Here is a 25372-nt window from a genome sequence, read left to right as displayed (position 1 = left end):
ATTCTTCTCTATCATCAAGGTCCTTGCACAATCAATGATTGATTTATTTCTTCTCTTAGCTATGCCATTCTATTGAGGTGTGCTAGGTGTAGACACTTGCCTTTTGCTTCCTATTTCATTGTAGAAATTATTGAATTTATTAGAGATGAATTCTCCTCCTCTAGCTGATCTTAAACAATTTAGTTTCTTTCCTATTTCTTTCTCCACTCTAGCTAGATACCACTTGCACTTTTGAAAAGCTTCTAATTTATCCTTTAATTATATTACTGCCACCATCCTAGAATAGTAATCAACAAATAAGATAAAGTACTTATCTGTACAGTATCTTTCTGTGTCAATAGGTCCACAAAGGTCTATATGAACTAGCTCCAATGCTTCTTCAGAATAGTAATTCTTCCTTTTGAAACCTTTCTTTCCCATCTTACCAATTTTACAATTATTACACATGCCCATATCAAATTTCTTTAGGCTTCGAATGCCTCTCATTGATTAGATTATCAAAATTCACATGAGACAATCTTTTATCCCATAATCATCTTTCTTCTACTTGAGCTAGGAAACATGAATTTTAATTGGATCTAGGTAGAATAAATTACCTTTTGTTTGATTGACAGTCCCAACCAGATGTCCTTTCCCATCCAACATATTGGTCTTTCCATTCATGAATTCTACCTTGAATCTAATTTTGTTAAATTGAGGCACACTAGGTAGATTGCATTTCAATCCTTCAACCTAATAAGCATTATCACACCTAAGATCATTGGTTAGTGCCATACAACCTTTTCCTTTCACATAACATGGTTCATCAGTGCCAAATTTGAAACTTCCACCATCATAGTGTACCAAGTTCTCAAATTTAGATTTATCACTAGTCATGTGGTGAGAACAACTACTATCTATGATCCATGTGTCATTTTTACTAACATATGAAATGAGGGTCATCTTATCATTCTCATCATCTAGTTCATCTTTAATAGCAATATAGACCATTTCATCCTCATCACTATTATTTGAATCTTTAGAAATGTAACAAGATTTATTACCTTTGTCCTTGTAACTTTTGAAGTATTTCTTGCCTTTGTACTTTTCATGCTTCTTTTCTTCTTTTCTTTCTTTTTTTGGACACCTTGCAACAATGTGACCAAATTCTTCACAAAAAAATAAGATCAAAGGAATTTTTCCCTTGTAGTTTCCTTTACCCTTGCAAAATCTTCTTGCAAGTAATGCTTCAATGACTTCAAGATCATCATCAGAACCATCTTCATCTTCATTGTAATATTTCTTTCTTTTAGACTTTATAAATTTCTTCTTAAGTGATAGCTTGGCTTGAAATGTAGGCTCAATTTTTCTAGAGTTGGGAGCATAGTTATCATAGTTATCTAGCTTAGATGTTGTCAACCTTTCCACTAGTGCATCCAAAGTTATATCATTTTTAGGATTACATCATCTCTTGAATTTTTGAAACTCTAAATGAATAAATAGGAAGAAGAGTTCTAAGAACCTTGCTTACCAATGCCTCATTATCTATCTTTCCTCCTGAGGCTCTGATTGTACATACACTAGCATTTATTCTTTTACTATATTTTTCAATGTTTTCAACTTCTCTCATCTTCATTTGGTCAAATTAACCTATGAGACTTTCTACTTTAGCTCTCCTCACATTTTCATCTCCTCCATAGATGGCTTTCAAATTGATCCACATGTCATAAGCAATACCACAATCTTTGACTTCATCAAATTCAACATAATGGAGAGTAGAGGCTATATTAGTCATCATAATGTTATGATTCTCCTTTTTTGTAATCTCTTCAAAAGTCATAGTTCCAGTAGGTACCGCATACTTGGTGTCTAGGTACTTTAGGCCTAAGTCTCCAATGGTTGCCAAATGTAGTCTCATTAGTTCTTGTCATGCCTTGAAGTTATCTCTGTTCAACGTTGAAATTTTCCTTTTGTAAGACATCTTGATCTTTAGCTTAGGTCCTTAAAAGATTCTTTACAAGCACCAAAAGCTCTGATACCAATTGTTGAAAATATAAGAGGAGTAACTAAGAGGGGAGGGATGAATCAATTACCACACAAAAAAATCCCTGGTTAGCATTGAATCACTCGATTAACATAGTAACTTGATTAATACTAAATATATGCATTGTTACTCGGTTAAAACTAAACATACAAGTCTTATGATGTTAAATGTGATTATACTTAATTGAATTAGTTGTAGAAACATAAAGAAAAATAACATGAACACATGTGACATAGCTATTTAATGGGGAAACCCAATTTGGGAATACCACCAATTACAATTAGTTATTGTTTTTTATTCTTCTGAAGTGATCCCTATTAGGAGCCAACCCTATTAAAGGTTACAAAAAATATTGTTAGGTGTGACCATGTTAAAGGATTTAGTTCACTCTATTAGGAGTGGCCTTGTTAGAGGTCTTTAGACACTTCAATCTAGAAATGCCAACTTGTTAGAGGATTTGGCAAATAATTATTAAGCTAACCCTATTAAGAGATTTGATTCACTACTACAATTATTAGAGAGTAACAATGATATGACCTGATTGCTGATGTAACTGTATTTGCAGATTTAAAATCTTTGTTTTGGCTTGAATACTTGATCTTCCATGATAAAATAAAACTTTGCATCTTGGTTAACTCGAGATAATCTGTTATCCTTCCAATTTGTTTCCTTTTCTCATTTTTTTCTATTCTACACACAATCTTTCAATCCACAACTTGACCTTATACTTTGATGTAGTACAAGGAAGGAGAATCCCCAAAGGAGATGTCCTAGCCCCCAACAAATAACCATATAGCAGAAACATAACACAAGGCACATAATGCGATACCAAATGCAACTCTTTATTCATAAAATATCTGTTTACATGCAAAATGTCTAGTTGTAAAGCCTCCTGGGTTAGGGCCAAATACAAAAAAATTACAATAATAGATCTTCAAGATCCCACAATATCCAACCCAATTCAAGTCTTAGCTATTCTAGATCTATAACACAACAACACTCTAGTAGAAACCCTCAAGATATCAACTTGTGCTCACAAGCCACCAAGCAACCTCCTTGTTTCTAAACCACAACCATAGGCTCTTCTCTAAACTCATAACTCCAACACAATCTTATTGTAAACTACTTCACATTCAACATTTTGTCTATAGACTCATGAAAACTTTCCCTCTAGCTAGTTCACACTGTACTTAGGATCCACTCCCCTTGAATCAATGAATGAATGCCTAAAGACTCCACATGACCCCTTACTTATACCCAACTAAGCCACAAGTTAGCCTAGAAATTTAAAAATTAAGTAAACCCCTTGCATTAAATGCATATTTAAACCACAAGTTAGCACACAAAAAACATCAAATATAAAATGTTAACCCTTGGATGAACCCACAGTTAACACGCGATAACTACATAAAATACTTATAAAAATTCTCAAGTGTACAACCATGATTGAATCCACATGAGAGAGATAAAAAAAACCAATCACACAAACTCCCAGATCAATTTATGTCATGATCACATGCTTCATCTATTAAATGCACCAAGAACTCTAGTTAGCACCAACATACTGTCACATTTCAGAAAACTCCCAAGCATTGCCAAGTAACCAACACATGTCAAGAACCCAACACATGCTGAGAAACTAATACGTGTTGAACAACCAATACATGTCAAGCACAACAATGAGTTTTGAGCACCACTCCTTCATCAACCAAGCAACAATCTAGGAACCCTCCAAAGAAACTACCAAAGATCCTCCTAGGAACTGCAAAGTAGTCACTAAGAAAACCCAAGATGCTCTTGCATCATACTTATATGATTTACCTTGTCAAATTGGCTTGAATACACTTTCAAATTATTAATATTCATCCCTTAAGTTAGCTAGACTTAACAAATAAATTTATTAAACTAAATATGTTGACTCAAGAAAATCCTTCATTATTTGACCCAACTTGGTCAACACTAACTCAGAAAAGATTTTTGTTAGACTTTCTTTGGTAACTGAGTAAACTTTGTTAATATTGAATCCTAAACTAAATTCCCTTTGGTAATCGAGTGAGCTTAGTTACCATTGGTTCCATACCAACTTATCTTTGGTGCCTAAGTAAACTCAATAGACACCATCTTCCTACAAACTTCCTTAAGTGCCCAAGTGAACTCGACAAACATTGTCTGCCTACAAACTTGATTGTCTCTGAAATGCTTAGCAAACACTAGAAATTGTCTTCATCACTTGAGAGAACTCGACAAAGATTTACTAGTAAAGACTTGACATTTTGTGTAACATTAAAGACAATATACAATTGAACAATTATTTTCAACACCCACAAGATGATGTATTAATATAAATATTCTATGTTAGAGGATGGACCCTATTAGTAGTTTAAGAATACATTCATTAGATATAAGTCACTTTTATGAGACTTTGAATACATGTTAGAAGATTCTAAGCCTATTAGGAGTTGTGCCAATTCTATTAGGAGTTGTGGAAGATAGCTAGACCCATTGCCCAAACAACTTCAAGGGAAAGACCAATGAACCCACTATCCAAATGATCTTTGTATAATTCCTTTCAGAATAATAGAAATGAAATATACTTCCTTCCTCTTCCTCTATCCAATAAACCAAAATTCTTCTCCTTCTAATCTTATAACCAAACCACAAAACTCACAACCAATAATCCCTTGGATCTCTTACTTGCATTCCTCAAACATTCTACTCTTTTTCACAACTTTTCACTTCATACAGTAATGGATACCTTACAAACAAGGAAATTTTTTTTCCTTTATATCATAACTTCAAAATAATTACTTGAGTTAGTCTTGAGGCTTTCCCAATTAATTATAACAAGATTATTAATTAATTACAATTACAATAGCATTGGGGCTCATAGGCTATACAAAACCTCATATGTGTGATACTAGGGCTTGCTAGAGATCACCCAAAAAACTATCTTAGATGTAAGATAGTGAACAACCATCAGGAACTACTTTCCTAATGCTCTATCTCTAAACTAATCTTTATAAATTAGGTACAACTTCTATACTTCAATGACTTAGACTCTACACACTGAACTACATCATCAAGACACTATGCTAAACATGTCCATGACCACACATCACCAAAAAATCAAACCATTGTCCATATGAATAAGATATTTGTCTGCTACTCAACCAATCTTTACAAAAATCATACTATGTTGACATCAATGATAAATATAGTCATGAATGCAACATGTCAATACTTTCCAATGCTTAGGATACTCCCCCAAAGTAGTATCATCAACATTCATTCTATTAATCTCTCCCTTTGGAATTGATGGCAACATAGATGAAAAAAATATCTAAGTTTCAAGAATACCAAATAGTACTATGTTGCTTCTTTGTTTCTTTTTAAATCCTTTTCCTCAAACAAATATGAAATCTTTTGGATTCTAGGATTTACATCAGTTAATCACATGCTAAACGATTCTCAACACATTAGGTGCATATCTCCTAGAGATATTCCTCCTTCCTTACATGAATCTTTCAAAGTCTCCCTAAAGAGATATCTCTCCCCCAACTTGGGAGTTCTTTTCCCTCATAACTTAAGAGATTTTTTCATCCAAATTCTCCCCCATTGACATCAATGTAAAAGGCTATTGGAATAATCAAATGTGGGGGGGGGGGGGGTTGCGCATTGAATTAGAAGTATCACACTTTAACCTTAAAAACTTTTAACTAAAAATAAATTGCATGCATGTAAACATATCAATTAAGCATAAAGTAAACACATGCATCAAAACACATAACACCAAATTTGGTAACCCAAAAACCCTCCAAAATGAGAAGGTAAAACTAGGGTGGGTATGATAGCCACAAAATATCACTGCAACAATAATGTTTGACCACTTCTAATGGTCTACCTTATTAAAGGCTTGCCCTATTAAAGGCCTTACACTGTATCAATAGTGACCTATTTAAAGGATTTACAAACACTTTACATGAAGTGTCACCTTGTTAAAGGATTTTATCACCTTGTCAAAGGTTCTACAACCTAGCTATTAAGCTAACCTATCAACATAGGATTTGCTTTCTAATACAATTGCTAGAGAGTATTAGATTAATAAACTTGATAGCTTACAATCCTTGATTGTTGAATTCAGGCACTTGATCTACTCTATTTGATCTTGATCCTCTAAGTTTGATATCTGTTCAATATTCTGATACTTTGTTCTTGATCAACTAGATACTACAATGCTACTCTGTTCCTCTAAGTCTTTTCACACTTCCCTCTAAATTTTGCTAAAGTTTACCCATACACCACTCTCATCCTCTCATACAATGGGGTTTCATCCTCCTTTTAATTATTTCAAAGACTTAGGGTTAGGTATGAATCAATGATCCATATTAAATCTCTATTTCTCGCTCATTCCTTGCACTTTTCTTATTGGTTGCATGCTGATTGCATAGGAAATATAAAAAATTCATTCTTATCTTTAATATGCTTCTGATTCTTTTATGTCAGCTCAAAAAATGGTTTACATAGGTGTTTGTGCAATTGCAAACAACTCTATTCAATCTATGTTACTCGATACTTGTTACCTCTGATGCTCGGCTCATATAGAGAAATTGGCTCACTCGACACCTATAGCAATTTTGTTCCACTCAGCTTCTATAGTGACTCAACACCTATACTTTTCTCGGCACTTGATCTACACTCGACACCTATTGTAGTTTTGTCTAGCTCAGCATACATTTTAGCTTGGTATGAACTGTTTACTCGGCATCTACACATATTTCACTTGGCATATGTTACTAGCTCAACATGAACTTAGTAAATATCTTAAGTGTGTTGACACGAAATAGTCAAAACCTAGTCTTAGATTCAACAATCTCCCCCTTTGAAATGAGTATCAAAAAAACTTAATAATATATTAAAGTCTAATCTCCTCGAGTAAAATATGCATACAGTTCGACATATATACAAAACTTCAAAACTCTTCAAAATTTTGTGAACTATCTATATATACCTCAAAAAAATTTGTAACTCCCCCAAAACATTATATCTTTCCCTTAATTATTTCTTCCCTTTACTATATCTCCCCCTTTTTTGATACATATGTCAAAGGGTTCTAAGGAGTAAGACCATATTTTTCCACAAATGTTTTATTGACCTCCATAATCATCTTGAGAGATGTATCCCAATTTTCCAAAGCAATTTCTAATGATTTATGTTGGATAGTTGTCTTTGCTGCAAGATGAACAAGTCCTTCCAAAGTAGAAATATTAGGATCTTTCTTGAGAACATTCTCTACATAGGCTTGTTCTTTATGGAGTACTTCCAAGTGTTGGGTTATGGAAGACTATATCTGCATCAATTTGGGCTTGATGTTGGCCTCTTCAACTATCAACATAGCTAGTTTCTTCTGTGAGTGAAGCATTTAAGAAAAACACTTCTCACTTTGAGCTAGATCATTTGGCAATTGAGTACTAGAAATCTTTAGATTTCTTTCCAAGTTCATTATTTTTTGGCTTGCCTCATGTGTGAAGTATGAGAAATCACACAACTTTTTGTACAATGAGAACACATTCTCAAGAACCTTTTTCACTTTGTCAATCTTCTTCGCCAATTCAACCTAGGATAGTGCTATTTCATTGGATATTTTCTCATTTACTTTTACATGAAATTTCTTCTTAGACCATTCTATGAGTTTTACATTAGTTTCCTTGTCTTCATTTGTCACCTGTTCTACAATATTTGTCATTTGTTCCAATATTGGCTTGGTTTCATCAGGTGTTTGCAAGCTAAAGGCATCCAAAAGAATTTTCTTAATTTCATGTAATGCTTGCTTCTACTTATACTCATTTTTGAGTATATCTTGTCTTTTCCTCTTTTCTAGTGCCTCTTGCACTCCATATATCTATTGCAGGTTCATTATTTTTGAGTCATAGCTTGGTATGACTATTTCTTCATCAAGAGCAGGGTCTTGATAGTGAGGTACCCTTGCAATCTTGGTAGTTCTTGAGCTTGGTTTAGAGATTTGCAATGGCATTGCATCAGTGCTCAACTATTTTTGAGGAGTCCCCAAGGTAGGCAAGTTTACCAACATTTGTATTGCTTCCTCCTTCTTAAGGGTTTTCTCTGCTTCTTTCTCCTCTTGTCTGCTACCTTGGTCAATTATGACAATTTGAGGAGGTGCACCTAGAGTCTATGCTATAGGAACATGTTGTCCTATTGGTTCTTTTTTAGGCTCCTCGGTAGTAGTTGTCATCCTTTTTGTAGAATAAACCTTAACAATTTTGTCTTGTGTCTCTTGCTCTCTAGGTTGATCTATGGGAGGTTGTGTTGATTGCTCTTGAGTGGTTTCTTTCTCCCTTGTTATTTTTACTACAACTTTTTGCAGCTCATCAACGCTCACCAATACTATATTTGTGTATAGTTATGTTTGAAGTGTTGATCTATGAAGGATCTTCTTGAGATCCTCTATAGTTAAAGGGTTGATGTTTTGAGTAAAAGTGTTAGGAACATCATTTATAGTGACTGTAACTATAGGTGTTGTGTGTGGAGGGCTAGGAGGTGGTAGTTGTGCATCTTGTACATATTGTTCATTTTTTTGCTCCTCTTTAGCTGTTGCCATTTCTTTTTCTTTTTTTATTACCTTCTCCACTATTTCTTTTTCAGCCTCTTTTTCTCCTTCATTCTTTTCTTGTTCTCTTTCTTCTTCTTCCTTACTAGCCTCAACCTTATTTGCATCTTTATCTTTTTTAGTGTTTTTTCCCTCAAAGGGACCTTCTTCTTCTCCATCCTTGATAGTAGTCAAGCCATATATCAACTTCCACATTCTAGTTAATTTATTAACTACTTCTTCAACTTTATTCTGCAAGATGTTGAAGGCTCTATACTTTGGTGCAAACTTGCTTCCATGTTTCTTGTTTGCCTTAGTTATTTGGCCTTTGCTCAATTCTGGCATCACTTGTGCCAATGTGGATTCTCTTATTTCCTTTTCCATATTTAAACAATAATGCCATTTGTTTTCAACAATTTCATATAATTCCTTGGGCATTGTATTGTCTAATTCAAGAGGGGTGTTCTTGAATTCTACCATCATGGCATATATTGATTCTTCTACTTTATTTTGATCTTCTCTACTTAATTTCTTAAAATCAACATTTTTCAAACCATAAAAATCTACCTTCTTCCTAAAATTATCATAGATTTTATCAATATTTGACTTGGGATCATAGCTTACCACTCTAAATTGGTTGATGTCTCCAAATTCTATCCTTTCCTAATCATCTGACTCTAGTTGTGCGACATATTTTCACCTTGGTTTCTTCTGCATAAGACTAGTCTACTCGATAGCCTTCTTTTTTTCTTTGTCCTATTCCTTGTCTTTCTGAGTTGAGGCTCTTGTGGTAGCTCTTGTCACTAGTATGGTTGGCTTTTCTTGAGTTGTCTTTGTACTCTTCTTTATTTTAGGTTGGGCTGCAGGCTAAGCTTTGGCTTTTCTCTTTTTGGTTTCTTGAGCTAGTGCTTCCTTGGCTTCTTCTTCCTTGGTAGCTTCTTCCTCTTCTTCATCCTCACCTAAGTCTTGTGTTAGTGTTAGATTTTGATTTTCCTCTTCATCATCATCATCATCTTCCTCTTCCTTAGCATCAACACCTTCACTTTTTGCTTCTCCTATTGTGCCTTCTCCAAACTTTTCCTTAAGCTTCTTCACAAGCTTATCTTTCTTCTTTAAGGTGGAAGCAATTTTCAGCTCCATATCTACCTTGGATCATACCACATCATATATTCCAAAGTGTGGTGCCTCCTTATTGATCTCCTCTACAAGCAATGTTGTGATTGTTATTGATGCTTCATCAATGTTTAGCTCATATCGTAGAGGTCTTAGCCATCTAGTCCTTGGAATTGTTGCTTGGGTATAAGTATAATCAATATCAACCAAGAAACATATATCATTGATGTGTTGTTCCACTAGGGAAATTGGTATCCTCAGTCTTTACTTTATGGATTTATTGAAGTCCTCAAAGTAGCTTGTCATGAGAGATACAAAGTTGTCTTCCATTTGCTCAATGTACTCATTAATTTGAGTAATAGCTGAGCTATCTGATTTCTAGTTCACCTTGCCAAAAGAGGGAAATTCTTCCAAAACATAGAAAAATATACAAATCCAAACTAATCCAAACTTACATTGAGCACCTTTTGATCTTCTTATTGCTCCCAGATTCTCCATGATCTATTGTAATAATAGTTCTGCTAGATCATATGAATGATCTTTCCTAACAATTTTGTATGTGACATCCATAGCAATGCATGGAAAACTAATCAATCTACTTGATTGATAGGACTTATGAGATATGATTCTTACTACAAAGTCCAAAAGGGGATTTGTGATTGTATCAATAGTCATGACCCTTTTATTCCATTTTGCCCCGATGTTCTTTTCAATAGCTTCCTTTGAATCACTATGCAGGGTCTTGTGCCAATCTAGGGTTGGAAAACCTGTCACCCTATGCACGATTCTCTTTGTTATCTTGATAGGTCCTCCTTCAAACCATAAATTTTTTTTGTGTATTCTACTTAGAACAATTCTTAACCATTTTGTTTTGAATACTATGGGGAAAACTAGGGCACAAGTCAAGCCCTTCTTCTCAACTATTTGAAATTCTTCCTTAAGCACTCAATTTTCACACAGTTTATCATGTGCTTAAAAAATCTCCAAGTCTCCCATTGCACCTATCTTGCAATTATAACATTTCTTGACATCTTGCACCATTACAACTTTGGGTAGAATCATCGATAGTGTGCTAGTAGGGTCATTTTTATAAGCAACTTCTAGAATTGGCCTAAAATTTGGTTGTTTAACCTCATTGCTAACTAACTAAGCCTCAAAACCTTCCTTTTCCTTAGGATTTTTAGAACTAGAAGCCATATTGTAAATTTAGGGTTTTAAAAGATATTAAATTTTATAATTGCGCAACTCAGCACTTGAGGAATACTTTGATCGATGAAAGTAGTGCTTAATCTTTGTTAAAATTAATGCAAAAGCTTCAATTATTGTTCATTAATCACTTTTGTGCTCTTCTCATTCTTGCTTTACATTTGAATGATGAGAAACTTCCATTGAATTTCCATCACTGGACTCCAACTAGATTTATTCTTCACTTGGCTTCCATTGCCAACTCAGTTGTGACCAATCACTTGGCTCTTACTAGTAGCTTGGCATATTTTCTTGACATCTAAGGATAGCTCAGCAATACAGGTGAAAACTTTGAATTTCAAATTTGCATCTCTAATCGTGTTGATCTCTTCTTTTCAGTACTATCTTATTTAGGAACTAATATATGATAAAGCTTTGTAAATTAGTCTCTCACGCCTTCTTTTTCTTAGTTAGATGAAATGTGATCACTTGACCAGTTAGGTGAAGTGGTCCCTTCATTTGATGAGCTACACTCATCTTTCTTCTTCCAAGTCTTGTCCATTTGTCCTCTGATGTGTTCAACATCTACCTTCTCTGTTCCTTTGTTGACTTTTAACTTGGGTGCATTGGACCTTATTGGACAATTCTTATTCATATGACTAGTCTTCAAGCAACTAGAACATAGGGTTTGACTTAACTATCTATTGTATTTCCCTCTAAAATGTGTCCTTATGTAGTTTTAAGGAATGTGTCCATATTCCTGACAATAATGATAGTTTTTCCTAGTATTGTAATCCCAATTGTAGTGGTATCCATGAATTTTAGTCTTTGCTAGTTGGTATGGTGTCCACATAGGCTTTGACCTGAACTCAAAAGATCTATGTCTATACTTCTTGCAACTGTAGCAGTGACCTTCAAATTTTGGTATACTAATAGTCCTAGTCCTATAGTTATGTGTTTGGTGTCCTTGCTTTTTGCACTTGTGATAGTAGCTTGCATTCTTAGGTTTATCGTGCTACTGGGCATTCTTGCTCATGCATACATTAGAAGTATGTCCTTTTTTACCACAAAAATGACAAGTGGGTTTAGTGTTATTACCTTTGTTGCTCTTTTCTTTTGCAGTCTTGGAAGACTCTCCTTGTTTAGTGATGGTGTAACCAAGTCCTAAAGTGTCATTGTTGGCCCTTGGTGATTTTAGTAGCTGCTCAAAGTACTTGATAACCTCACTGAGTTTTTTGAAGCTCTCTATAATCTCTTTCTCTTTTTTCAAGTCATTTTGCAATTTTTCATTTTGTATATTTACTGTAGAGATCTTAATGTCCTTGACATTTAGTTCATGATGTGCATTCATCATCTAATATAGGGTATCTAGATACATGTTTGAGATTCTTTCAAACTTAATTATCTTCTCCTCTAGTCTATTGGTAAGATTACTCTTTTCATCTTCTATCATATCCTTGTCCTCAATGGCTCTTTTCTTCTATTCAGTTACCTCACAAAGAATTATGGCTTGTGATTCTTGTTCAAGCTTGAGTATTCTAATTTTTTCTACTTGAGCTATATTCTTCTCCATTAATTCTACTATTTCTACAACAAAATCTTTAGAATATTCATTTGAAAACACTTTTTGTTGGATATAATTGTCCAATTGTGTGTTTTCTTTGATGTTACACAAATGTCTTAGAGGCCGTAGTTGGAAAATTGAAAATATTCAAGCTAGATAGCTATGATAATTATGTTCTAGCTGCCAAGAACATTGAATCAGCATTTGAAGCCAAACTTTCACTCAAGGAGAAAGGCAAGAAGATAAAGGATCCTCAGTTAGATAGTGATGAAGAATCAGAAAAAAGTTTAGATAGTGATCTTGAGGTGGTTGAAGCTCTGCTAGCAAGAAAATATTCAAGAGGCAAAGAGAAGTACGTAGGTAAGGTTCCTCTAATCTATTTTTCTTGTGAAGAAATTGGACATATTGCTACTAGGTGCCCAAATAAGTAGAACAAAGATGAGAAGAATGGTCACAAGTGCAATGGCAAGAAAGACTTCAAATCATTCAATTATTAAGGTAAGAAAACATGTTTCATGGCTAAGGATTCTAATGATTCTAATGATGAAGGAGAAGATGAAATTGTTTACATTGTTGTAAAGGATGAATCTGATAATGATGAAGAAATGGCACTCATTTCTCATGTGAGAAAAAATGATACATGGATTATAGATAGTGGTTGTTCTCATCACATGACTAGTGATAAAACTAAGTTTAAACATTTTGAAGACTATGATGGTGGTAGTGTGAGATTTGGTAATAATGAACCTTGTTGCATAAAAGGAAAAGGAAGAATCTCTCTAACCAAAGAACTTGTATGTGATAATGCATATTGGGTAAAATGATTAAAACACAATCTATTAAGTGTGGCATAACTACTCAATAATGGATTCAAAGTGGAATTCATGCATGGAAAAGCAAGACTATTGGATGTCAAAGGAAAGCTGATTAGATCAAGCACTCAAACAAAAGGTAACTTGTTTTATCTTGAACTTGGTGAATGTTCATGTTTTATTGCTCAAGTTGAAGCAAATTGGTTATGGCATAGGACGTTGTGTCATGTGAACTTTGATAACTTGGTAAAAATAAGTAAATTTAGGAAAGTAAGAGGCATTCCTAACATAAAGAAACCTAAGGTTGGTTTATGCAAGAATTGTCAAATTGGCAAGATGGGAAAGACTAGCTTTAAAAACAAGAACTATCAATCTAAAGAAATTTTTGAAATTGTTCATACTGATTTGTGTTGACCTATTGGAATTGAAAGTTATACTGTTGAAAATTTTTTCATTCTTTTTGTTGATGATTACTCAAGAATGATGACTGTCATGTACCTAAGAGAGAAATTAGAAGCATTTGAGAAATTCAAATGGTATTTGGCCAGAGTAGAAAAGGAAATAGGCAAAAGATTGAAATTTTTGAGGTCAAAAAAAGGTGATGAATTCATTTCACATGAGTTCAATAACTTTTGCATTGAAAGGGGAATCAAAAGATAGGTGTTAGCACTTGGAACTCTTGAACAAAATGGAATAGCTGAAAGAAGGAATAGATCTATGATGGACTATGCAAGAACTTTAATGATTGAAAAGAGCATTGCTATCAAATACTGGAAGGAAGCTATCAGCACTACAGTTCATACCTTGAATTGAGTACAGTTGAAAAAGGACTCATTCAAAACCCCCTGTGAGTTATGGTATGGCTACAAACCCAATATAAGTTACCTAAAGGTATTTGGAAGCAAATGTTACATTTTGAAAGAATGTAGAAAAGGTAAATTTGATGGGGAGGGTGATGAAGAAATATTTTTGAGATATTCTTACAAAAGTAAAGCATATAGATGTTTGAATTTGTCTACTCACAAAGTCATAGAAAGTGCACATGTAAACTTTGATGAGTTTTTAGAAGGAACTAAAGAAGAAAGCAAAAGGGAACCTAAAGACTATAGGAGATTTATTTTCATTTAACCTAATACAGTGCTAGGTAGACCTATCAATCAAAACTCTTCTACTCTAGAGTCTTCTGTAATTGAGTTGCAGGAAGTTCAAATTGAGCTAATGCCTATCAAGTTGCAAGAACTCGAATTGCAAATAGAAGCTACCAAATCAATAGCTACTAAGCCCGAGCAACTAGAACCAAAAGTTCAAACACAAAAGGATGACAATGCAATTCATTCAAAAGGAAAGGAGCCTATGCTAGCCAAGTATGTTAGGAAGCATCATGCACTAGATCAAATCATTGGAGATAAATCTGAAGGAATAATGACAAGAAGTAAGTTGAAAGACACTTGTTTACTTACTGAATTTGAACCTAGAAATGTCAAAGATGCATTAGAAAATGAAAGTTGGATTGAAGCTATGAATGAAGAGATATAATAGATAGAAAAAAATAAAACATGGACTCATGTACCTAGGCCTAAAGACAAAAATGTGATTGGAACTAAGTGGTTATTCAAAAGCAAGTTAAATGAAGATGGTAAGGTGTCAAGGAACAAAGCTAGACTAGTATGCAAAGGATACTTTCAAGAAGAAGGTGTAGACTATGGAGAGACTTTTGCTCCTATTGCAAGATTGGAAGGTGTCAAAACCTTACTTGTATATGTTGCATACAAGGGATTCAAAGTTTATCAGATGGATGTCAAGTTAGCATTTCTTAATGGGATACTGGATGAAGAGGTTTACATTGAACAACCTAAAAGTTTTTTTGATCCAAACAAGAAGGACATGATCTAAAAATTACATAAAGAATTGTATGGTCTAAAACAAGCCCTTAGAGCATGGTATGAAAGACTACATAACTATCTTATTCAGATTGGTTTTCAAAGAACTAATGATAATAGTAGCTTGTACATCAAGGAGGGAATAGATAATAAGATTGTTTTGGCAAAAATATTTGTAGATGATACTTTGTTTATAGAAAATGATGATCTTTGCAAAGAATTTTTAGAAAAAATGAATAAGAAATTTGAAATGCTAAAAATTTTGGTGAGATCAAATTCTTTGTTGGTCTTCAAATTCATCAGAGTAAGAATGACATCTACATCACTCAATCTAAATACATCAAGGAGATATTGAAAAAGTTTGGTATGGAAGATTGCAAGCTAGTTGGAACTCCTATGTGTACCAGATTGAAACTTACCAAGGATGATGAATCAAAGGAAGTGGATTAGACATTGTATAGATTTATGATTGGAAAGTTGCAGTATGTAGTGCACACAAGACTAGACATTGCCCTTGTAGTAGGAATTGTAGCAATATTCTCACCAAAACCAAAAGAAAATCACATGATGGCAATCCAAAGGATCATGAGATATTTGAAAGGAACTGAAGATTATGGATTATGGTATAAACTTGGAGGAAATCTAGATTTAAAAGTGTTTGTTGATGCAGATTGGGTAGGGAACATTGATGATAGAAAAAGTAAAAGTGGAGGAGCTTTCTTTCTTGGAAAGAGGTTGGTTTCTTGGACAAGTAAAAAGTAGAATTGTACATCCCATTCCACAGCAGAGGCTGCATATGTTGCAACAGCAATAAAATTTTTAAACATTGCTTGGTTTAAATAGTTATTGGAAGGTATGAAGCAAGAAATCAAAGAACCCATTGTTATGTTTTGTGACAATACAAGTGCAATTAACATATCTAAGAATCCAATGATGCATTCTAAAACCAAGCATATTTCTATAGAATATCACTTTGTCAGAGAATTAGTGCAGGATAAAGAAATCAAATTGGAATATGTCCATACAAAAGAACAAACTACTAACATATTTATAAAGCCCTTACCTAAGGATGCATTCTTGTATCTAAGAGGTAAGTTAGGGATCATTTCCCTATCTAAAGTTCATCAAAATATAGTTTTAGTGATGCATCAATAGGAACAAAATTGAAGATCTATCAATTGATGCAACAAAGTAATGAAGGCATTTCATATGAATCAGTACTTAAGGTACAGTAAAATTCATTTTGAATTTGTGTTGCCTTTGGCATGTGTTGTCACACAGGAAGAGTTTACTGTCATATCTTTCTAAAATTTGCAAGAAAAAGAGAGTTTATGTTAGAGGGAGAGAATACTATGAAAGAGGGAGATTACTATAATGAAATATAAGAGGGAGAAGCATTGTGTCAGAGAAGACCTATTCTCAAATTTCATTTTTCTATGACATGTTGTGTTTCCATCAATTCCAAAGAAGGAGATTGTTGGATATAATTGTTCAATTGTGTATTTTCTTTGATGTTACACAAATATCATATCAGTTATCAGATAGAGTCTACAAAGCTTAATTGGTTAGTAAGGCATAAGATAGAGTCTACTGAGCTTAGAAGGTTTGCCAGAAGATTTATAGTGTCTATCGAGCATTCTCATACTTTACCTTGTGCATTCAATTGTTACTGAGCTCACTCAATCATCAAAGGAAAATAGTGCAGAAAATAGTTCTTACCGAGCTCTAATGATCAGTGAAGGAAATTCAATTCTTACCGAGTTCACTTGATAGCCAAAGAATTTTGCAAATTTTATAGTATTAACTGAGTTGACATGGTTAACTATGGAAATTGTTTATGGAAGTAGTGCTTACCAAGCAAGGTCGACCAATGAAGGATTTCATTGTTTTGTGAAATAAAGTTTATTTGTTTAATGTAATATTTGTAGCTGACTGATGTATGCTTTATTGGTAAATGTAACTTGTGAATGAGCCGACTTGATAATTTTAATGGTATATATAAGAGGTCAAGTTGAAAATTCTAAGTGTGTGATGGATTTGATCTGATGTGAGTGTGAAGGAGGACTGATTATTACGAGAAATTTTTTTGAAGGATGATCAAAGACCATTGAGGAGCAGCAAAGCTATATTTGATCAAGGAGGATCTAATGGTGCAGAATAGAGATCTATAATCAAAAAATTTAGTTGCATCATATTCAGGTCAACTCATTGTTACTTTCTAACCATTGTAGCAGTGATTTCAAAATCTCTCAATAGAGTTGGTTTAATAGCCATTTTGTAAATCCTCTAACAAGGTGATAGTTTAGTTGAATTGTTCTGAAGACCTCTATCAAGGCCACTCCTAACAGGGTGATTAAATCCTCTAATAGGGTCACACCTAATAGTGTGTATTGTAACCTTTAATAGGTTTGGCTCCTAACAGGGCTCACTTCATAAGAGTGAAAATTGGTAGCTAGTTACTTGGTGATTTTTCCCATATTGGGTTTCCACATTAAATATGGTGTCTCTTGTGTTCATGTTATTTATTTTTGCATGCAAGCTAATAATTATAAATTATTAAAGATTAGTAACAAGTTAATCTATCGAGTTACAACATTTTTGTGAAGTGTTTATTGAGTGACAATAGTAACTAGTTATTTAAGACATCTAAAGGATCAGGATTTGTTTTTGTGGTAACTGATTCACCTCCCGTCTTAGTTACTTCATCTATAATTTCAACACTTTTGTGGTATCAATATCCTTGAAGTGTGTGCCATTTTCAGCTATGGCTATATCCTTCCTTCTTTTCAAAGATTTTCTCAATTCTTCTCTCATTTCCTCCAAGTTATGTAGAGTGAGGTGCACATCAATCACCTGATTCTCTATAATCTTTCCAAGTTTGAAGATTTCCATCTTTAGATCTTTTCTCTAATTTTTTAGGCTTCTCCTTGTGAGGACCTTGCTCTAATACCAACGGTTGGAATAATCAAATGGGAAGAATACTTTTGAGAGGGGGGGTGAATCATAAGTATCACAATTTAACCTTAAAATTTTTTAACTAAAAATAAATTGCATGCATGTAAACATATCAATTAAGTATAAAGTAAACACATGCATTAAAACAAATAACAACAAATTTGGTAACTTAGAAACCATCCAAAATGAGAAGGTAAAACTGGGGGTGGGGATGATACCCACAAAATATCACTGCAACAATAATGTTTGACCACTTCTAATGGTCTACCCTATTAAAGGCCTACCCTTTAAAGGCTTTACACTATATCAATAGTGACCTATTTAAAGGATTTACAAAACTTTTACATGAAGTGTCACCCTGTTAAAGCATTTTATCATATTGTCAAAGGTTCTACAACCTAGCTGTTAAGGTAACCTATCAACATAGGATTTTCTTTCTAATACAATTGCTAGAGAGTATTAGATTAATAAACTTGATAGCTTACAATCTTTGATTTTTGAATTCAAGCACTTGATCTACTCTCTTTGACCTTAATCCTCCAAGATTTTATATCTGTTCAATATTATGATACTTTGTACTTGATCAATTGGATATTGCAATGATGCTCTTTTCCTCTAAGTCTTTTCACACTTCCCTCTAAATTTTACTATAGTTTAACCATACACTACTCTCATCCTCACATATAATGGGGTTTCATCCTCCTTTTAAATATTTGGAAGACTTAGGGTTAGGTATGAATCTACGATCCATATTAAATCTTTATTTCTCACTTATTCTTCGTACTTTTCTTATTGGTTGCATGCCTTCTCCATTTTTCTTATTAGTTGCATGCTGATTGAATAGGAAATATAAAAGATTCATTCTTATCTTTAATATCCTTTGATATTCTTCTATGTCAGATCAAAAAATGGTTTACATAGGTGTTTGTGCAATTACAAACAACTATGTCCAATCTGTGTTACTTGGCACTTGTTACCTTTGATGCTTAGCTCATATAGAAAAATTGGCTCACTTAGCACCTAAAGAAATTCTATTCCACTCAGCTTCTATAGTGACTTAGTACCTATACTTTGCTTGGCACTTGATCTTCACTCGGCACCTGAAGATTGCACCTAAAGATCACTTGGCACCCGTTGTAGTTCTGTCTGCCTCAGAATATGTTGTAGCTCAGCATCAATTGTTTACTCGGCATCTATACATATTTTACTCAGCATATGTTACTAACTCATCATGAACTTAGTAAACATCTTAAGTGTGTTGACACAAAATAGTCAAAACTTAGTCTTAGATTCAACAAAGGCCTCAATACTAAAAAATACCAATTGTTAATACAATTATCCAAGTCTTCAACTAGATTGATTATCCAAAGACACTATTCAAAACCAAATAACAAGAGTCCTCAATGACTCAGCTCATCATAGATACTCCCCCATACAAGAAGTATTAGTATTCAGTCTAGTCTAATAATAGTGCTTTGTACCACTAGACTGATAAACTTATTGCACCATCTACTTAGAAGTAAGTAGGATCATAACTCGAAGCATACCTCTCAAGTACTCATATGTATCTTTAGGTAAGGGATTCATAAATATATGTACGATCTGATCTTTAGTATTCATTCCAATCTAATCTCTTTTTTTGTTTCTTTCTCTCTCAACACATGCTACTTAATAGATATATACTTAGTCTTAGAATGCAATACATGATTCTTAGACATAGTCACTATACTTGTGTTATCATAGTAAATGATAACAGGCTCTACCAACTCAATTTTGATATCCTTCAATATTTACTTCATACACATAACTTGATTACAATTATTTGCTACTGCAACATACTTTGCCTCGACTATACTCTGAGAAATACAGTCTTACTTCTTGATTATCCAAGAAACCAATCTTCCTCAAAGAAAAAATGCTCCACCACTGGTACTCTTTTTGTCATCCATACTACCTACCTAATCTGCATCAATATATGCACATAGAATGAAATCACTTGATCTATCATACCAAATTCCATATTCATGTGTTCCTTTTAAATATCTAAATATCCTCTTTACTGCATGATACTCCTTAGGATCAACTTGAAATCTACCTACAATCCCAACTACATATTCTATATCTAGTCTTGTGCGAGTCAGATATTGTAAACCTCCAATTATTGATGTGTACTTGTTCTACTCTACTAGAGGTGTCTCATCTTTCCTATATAACTTGTGAACAATTATCATAAGTGTACCAATAGCTTTACAAATTTCTAAACCAAACCTTTTCAACAAGTATTTTAGGTACTTACCTTGTGAAATGAAAATACCATCACTATTCTGCATAATCTATAATCCAAAGAAAAACTTCATTTCTCCTACCATGCTCATTTCAAACTCATTCTTCATTTCTTCAGCAAAATTATCACTTGCTTAATCACTACCTCCAAATATGATTTCATCAAAAAATATTACTATTATCAGAAAACAAATCTCAATTTCTTTCAAATACAAGTTATTATCTGTTGTACCTACAAAAAATCCAAGCTTTTCCAAATAGCTATCCAACCTTGCATACTAGGTTCTATGTGCTTGCTTCAGACTATATAGAGATTTATTTAGTCGACATACCATGTCTTTGTCTTCAATCAGAGAAAAATATTTAGGCTACTCAATATATACCTCTTCTTTAATTTCTCCATCCAAGAAGTTTGATCTAACATCCATCTAATAAACCTTGAACTTCTTATTCATTGCATAAGCCAAGAACATTCTTGCTACTTCCATTCTGGCTAAAAGTGCACATGTTTCATCATATTCTATGTCTTCTTGCTATGAATATCCCTTGCATACAATTCTAGCCTTGTTCCTCACAACTTTTCCTTGCTCAGTCATCATGTTTATGAATACCCATTTGGTTCCTATCAAATTCTTATCTTTATGTCGAGGAACTAACTCCCATGTTTCACTCTTTACAATCTGATCTAGTTCTTCCTTCATTTCTTGAATCCAATGATCATATTTACATGCTTCATTCATGCTCTTAGGTTTAACTTGAGGAAATGAACATAATTCACATACATCTTCAATTACCTGATCACTTATTATGATCCCAATGTTCTATCCAAGAGGATGATTCTTAGATATACTTCTACTAGGAGTTTCCAACTCGACTCTTCTTCTCTAGGCTCAGATCTCTACTCTTCAATTTGATAACTATTCTACAAATTATTTTTTTCCATACTTTCATGGTTAGTCTTTGGGTCAACAATAGCTACCAAAATTATCTCTTCTATTACTTCCTTTTCCTTAACCAATTTAGGTTCATTATCTTTATCATCACAGTCATTCAAGAATCTTTCCATGCTTGCTTTAAATTATTCATCTTCATCAAAAAGTGAACTCTTTATATATTTTCTTACTCTCTTGGGACATCTAGATGAAAAATGACCAAACCCTTTACATGTTCAACAAACAAAAATTTCCATACCTTTTGGCTCTCTTTTCATAAGCAGATCAATACCTTTCTTGATCTTTATGTCATCTTTGGATAGGGATTGGATTGAGCTTCTATTCTTTTGTATGCAACAAAAGGATACTGGATCGGGAAACTCAATACTTAGATCATTACACATATCTAAAAACTCACCAAGAATCTCCATCTTTTGGATGACCAAATTTCCTCTATCTAACTTTGGACTATCTCTTTTGAAATGACTCTCCACTGATCTCCCAAATCTATTCAGCTTATTCTTCAAGGACCCAATGCTCTGATACCAATTTTTAGTAGTCCACCAATATAATTAAGAGTGGGGTGAACTAGTTACCCAACTAATATCACAATTATCAACCTTATTAAAATTTAACCATATGAGAAATATAATAAGAAACCACAACAAGATACTCATACACAATAATACCAATTATGTTAACTAGGGAAACCCTTAATTAGAGGGAAAACCCCAGTGGGGATGATGTCCACAAGATGATGTACTAATATAAGTATTTCTTGTTAGAGGAGGGACCCTATTAGGAGTCTATGAATACATTGAACACATATGAGTCCTTGTTAGGAGACTTTGAATCCTTGGTAGGAGATTTCAACCCTTTTAGGAGTTTTTTAAGATAGCTAGACCCACTTCCCAAATAGCTTCAAGGGAAAGACTAACGAACCCACTATCCAAATGATCTCGATATTATTCCTTGCAGAATAATAGAAATCAAATGCACTTCCTTCCCCTTCCTTAGTCCTATCAACCATAATTCTGCTCCTTCTCATCTTGTAACCAAATCACAAAACTTGCATCCAATAATCCATTAGATTGCTTACTTGCATTCCTCAAACACTCTGCTCCTTTTCAAACGTTGCACTTCATAAAATAATGGATACTTTAAAAATAAGGAAAACATTTTTCCTTTATATCATATCTTCAAAATAATTCCTTAAGTCAACCATGAGGCTTTCCCAATTAATTATAATAAGATTATTAATTAATTACAATTACAATAGCATTGCCAGCTCACAGTCTATACAAAACTTCACGTGTGTGATATTAGGGCTTGCACACTGGATGATGTCACCAATAGACTACACTCTATCACTACCAAATAGTCCATGTTCTCTTACATCTCAGATGTAAGAAAGTGAATAACCATCAGAATTGCTTTCCTAATGCTCTGTCTCTAAACTACTCTCTATAAATCAAGTACAACTTATGTATGTCTTTAACTTAGACTCTACACACTGAACCACATTATCAAGACACTGTGCTGAACATGTCCATGACAACTCATCAACAAAAAATCAAAAAATTATCCCTACAACTACGATCCATGTCTATTACTCAACCAGTCTTTGCAGAAACCATACTATGTTAACATCAATGAAAAACATAGTCATGAATGCAACATGTCAATACCTTCCAATGCTTAGGATACTCCCCCAAAGTAGTATCATCAACACTCATGCTAACAAGGAATAACATAAACTGATCAACATTACTTGCAAAAGAGAAAAGCTATAGTCCAAATTACTTTTGGCATGGAAGAAGGAAGTCTTATTAACATTCCATGAAGTGGAGAGGATCATACCAATCTTGGAATAGGCCTAAAACAATCTTGATTGTTGGAGAATCCTTTGAAGCCCAAAAAGACTAATTTTCATCTAATTTTAATTAGGGTAACGAATGGAAGTATATGACCTCAAAACCCCAAAAAATATTTAAGGGGCTAACTAATGGACCAAGAAACCTAGAATTCAATATGTGTTGAGAGTCAAAAAGTTAGCAAGTGTCAAGCATCAGAAAATAGTATCAAGCATTAGGGAAATAATAGTCATGACTGAGCTAAGAAGACATAGTTGATGTCGAGTAACTCAGTGTTGGCCAAGCATCAGAAGATTATTATTGCCAAGTGAATAGTGTAGATGTCAAGTGAGAACAAATAGTGTTAAATCAAAGATTTGATGAATCTAATCCAACAAAGTTGATTTCTTGAATTGTGTGAAGCATGTGGAAGATAAGTATGATGACCTAATGACACATAATTCAAAATAAACCATTTTGAGGGCAATTTAAGGAGGATCATAGGAGAAGTTTCTAGAAGGGACTAAAAATGGAAAAGTGGGTAGATCCATTGAATCTTACCTAACCCTAGAATGGAAAATTGTAGTTGAACCACAAAAGACCTAAATTCTCTTTATAAAGAGATACAATGCCAGAAGCAACTATTGTCATGTGGAAGAACCTAAAGAAGACAAGAAGTCTAGTGTGTTGCTTCATTTGTGGCCAAATAGAAGAGTTTGTAATTGATATGAAAAGAAAGAAGGCTTAAGATGATGAATTCTTAAAGGGTGAACAAGTTGTCAGAGATGAAGAGTATAAATGCCAAGTAGAATGGAGGATTGAACCAAAATCTATAATCTATAAGTGAGTTGTGTTTATTTTCAAATTAGGTCCTATTGTTACTTTCTAACAATTGTATTAGTCTGGATAAATCCTTTGGATTAAGGTTGATGTAATAATCATTTGTAAATCCTTTAACTGGGTGACATTCTAATAGAATGTTCTAAAATCCTCTAACAAGGCTCACTCCTAATAGGGTGATTGAAATCCTTTAACCAAGTCACATTTAACAATATTTATTGTAACCTTTCACAGGGTTGGCCTTTAACAAAGGCATCACTTACAAGAGTGAAAATGGGTAGCATGTTACTAGTGGATTTTCCCAAATTGGGTTTCCACATAAAGTCCTTTTGTCAAATTGTGTGAATGAGTTTGTGGTATTCTGTGCTTACATTTATGAAAATTTATTTTAACCTAAGATAGTGACCTACTAAGATAAGATATTGGATGTTCTAATGAATATATGCATGATATGGTTTTATGGATATTGTTGGTGTAAATAAATATTTAGTTATTACAATTACTTAAGTTTACTTAGGTTTATGCATTATTTAATTATTTTGTATTATTTTATTATTTTTATTTGTGAGACACTTAGGAGTTTGTGCACTCTTCTGAGTTGTCTTGATGAGATCACAGGGGCCCACACCTCTTTTCAGCACATGGTGTCTATAACATAGGAATCTTCTACACACATTTGACACTTTTTCATTCTTATCCATTCATCTAGAATGTTGGATAAGGTGCTTGGTTGTCTTATCTTCTGGTTGTTTCTAAAGACATTCTAGGAGCTTCTTGAGAGGCTTTTATATACAAGCACTCCTGGTGTGTTTAATATCACATTCTGAATAGAGCAATGTATTTGGACATACTCTGATTAATTGATCATATCTATTTTTGGTCTACTGTGTGCTTGTGTTTGAGTTCTTAGTTCCTGAGTGAATTTTTTCCTTGGACAAATTCTTACATGGTATCAAAGCAACTTGGAGATTTTCTCATCACATAGCCATTCGAGACCATCATCTTGCTTCATCAGCGTAGCTCGACTCTGGAGTATCACAAAAATTAGGAGTGTCCAGCATCAGATCTGACCTCACCATTACATCTGAAATGTTGATTCGGTAAAAATGGGCTACAAAGCTGCCTACCCTAGGCCAAAGTCGATTGTGAGGCAAAAAAATTTTTTTGCAAACCGGCACTCAAAGGACCGATTTGCAAAATTGGTATGATCATTTTAGATATGTACATTTAATTTTTAGATCTACATTTTTTTCATCTACATCTTTGCTTTTTTTTTTGGATTTGCATCATTTTCTGAAAACTTTTTGGCCATAGGGCCATAGGAGAGA

Source organism: Cupressus sempervirens, chromosome 9 (assembly GCF_028749045.1).
Source record: "Cupressus sempervirens isolate cs-2001-9-10 chromosome 9, ASM2874904v1, whole genome shotgun sequence".
NCBI classification, from domain to species: Eukaryota; Viridiplantae; Streptophyta; class Pinopsida; order Cupressales; family Cupressaceae; genus Cupressus; species Cupressus sempervirens.
This window is presented reverse-complemented; position numbering follows the sequence as displayed.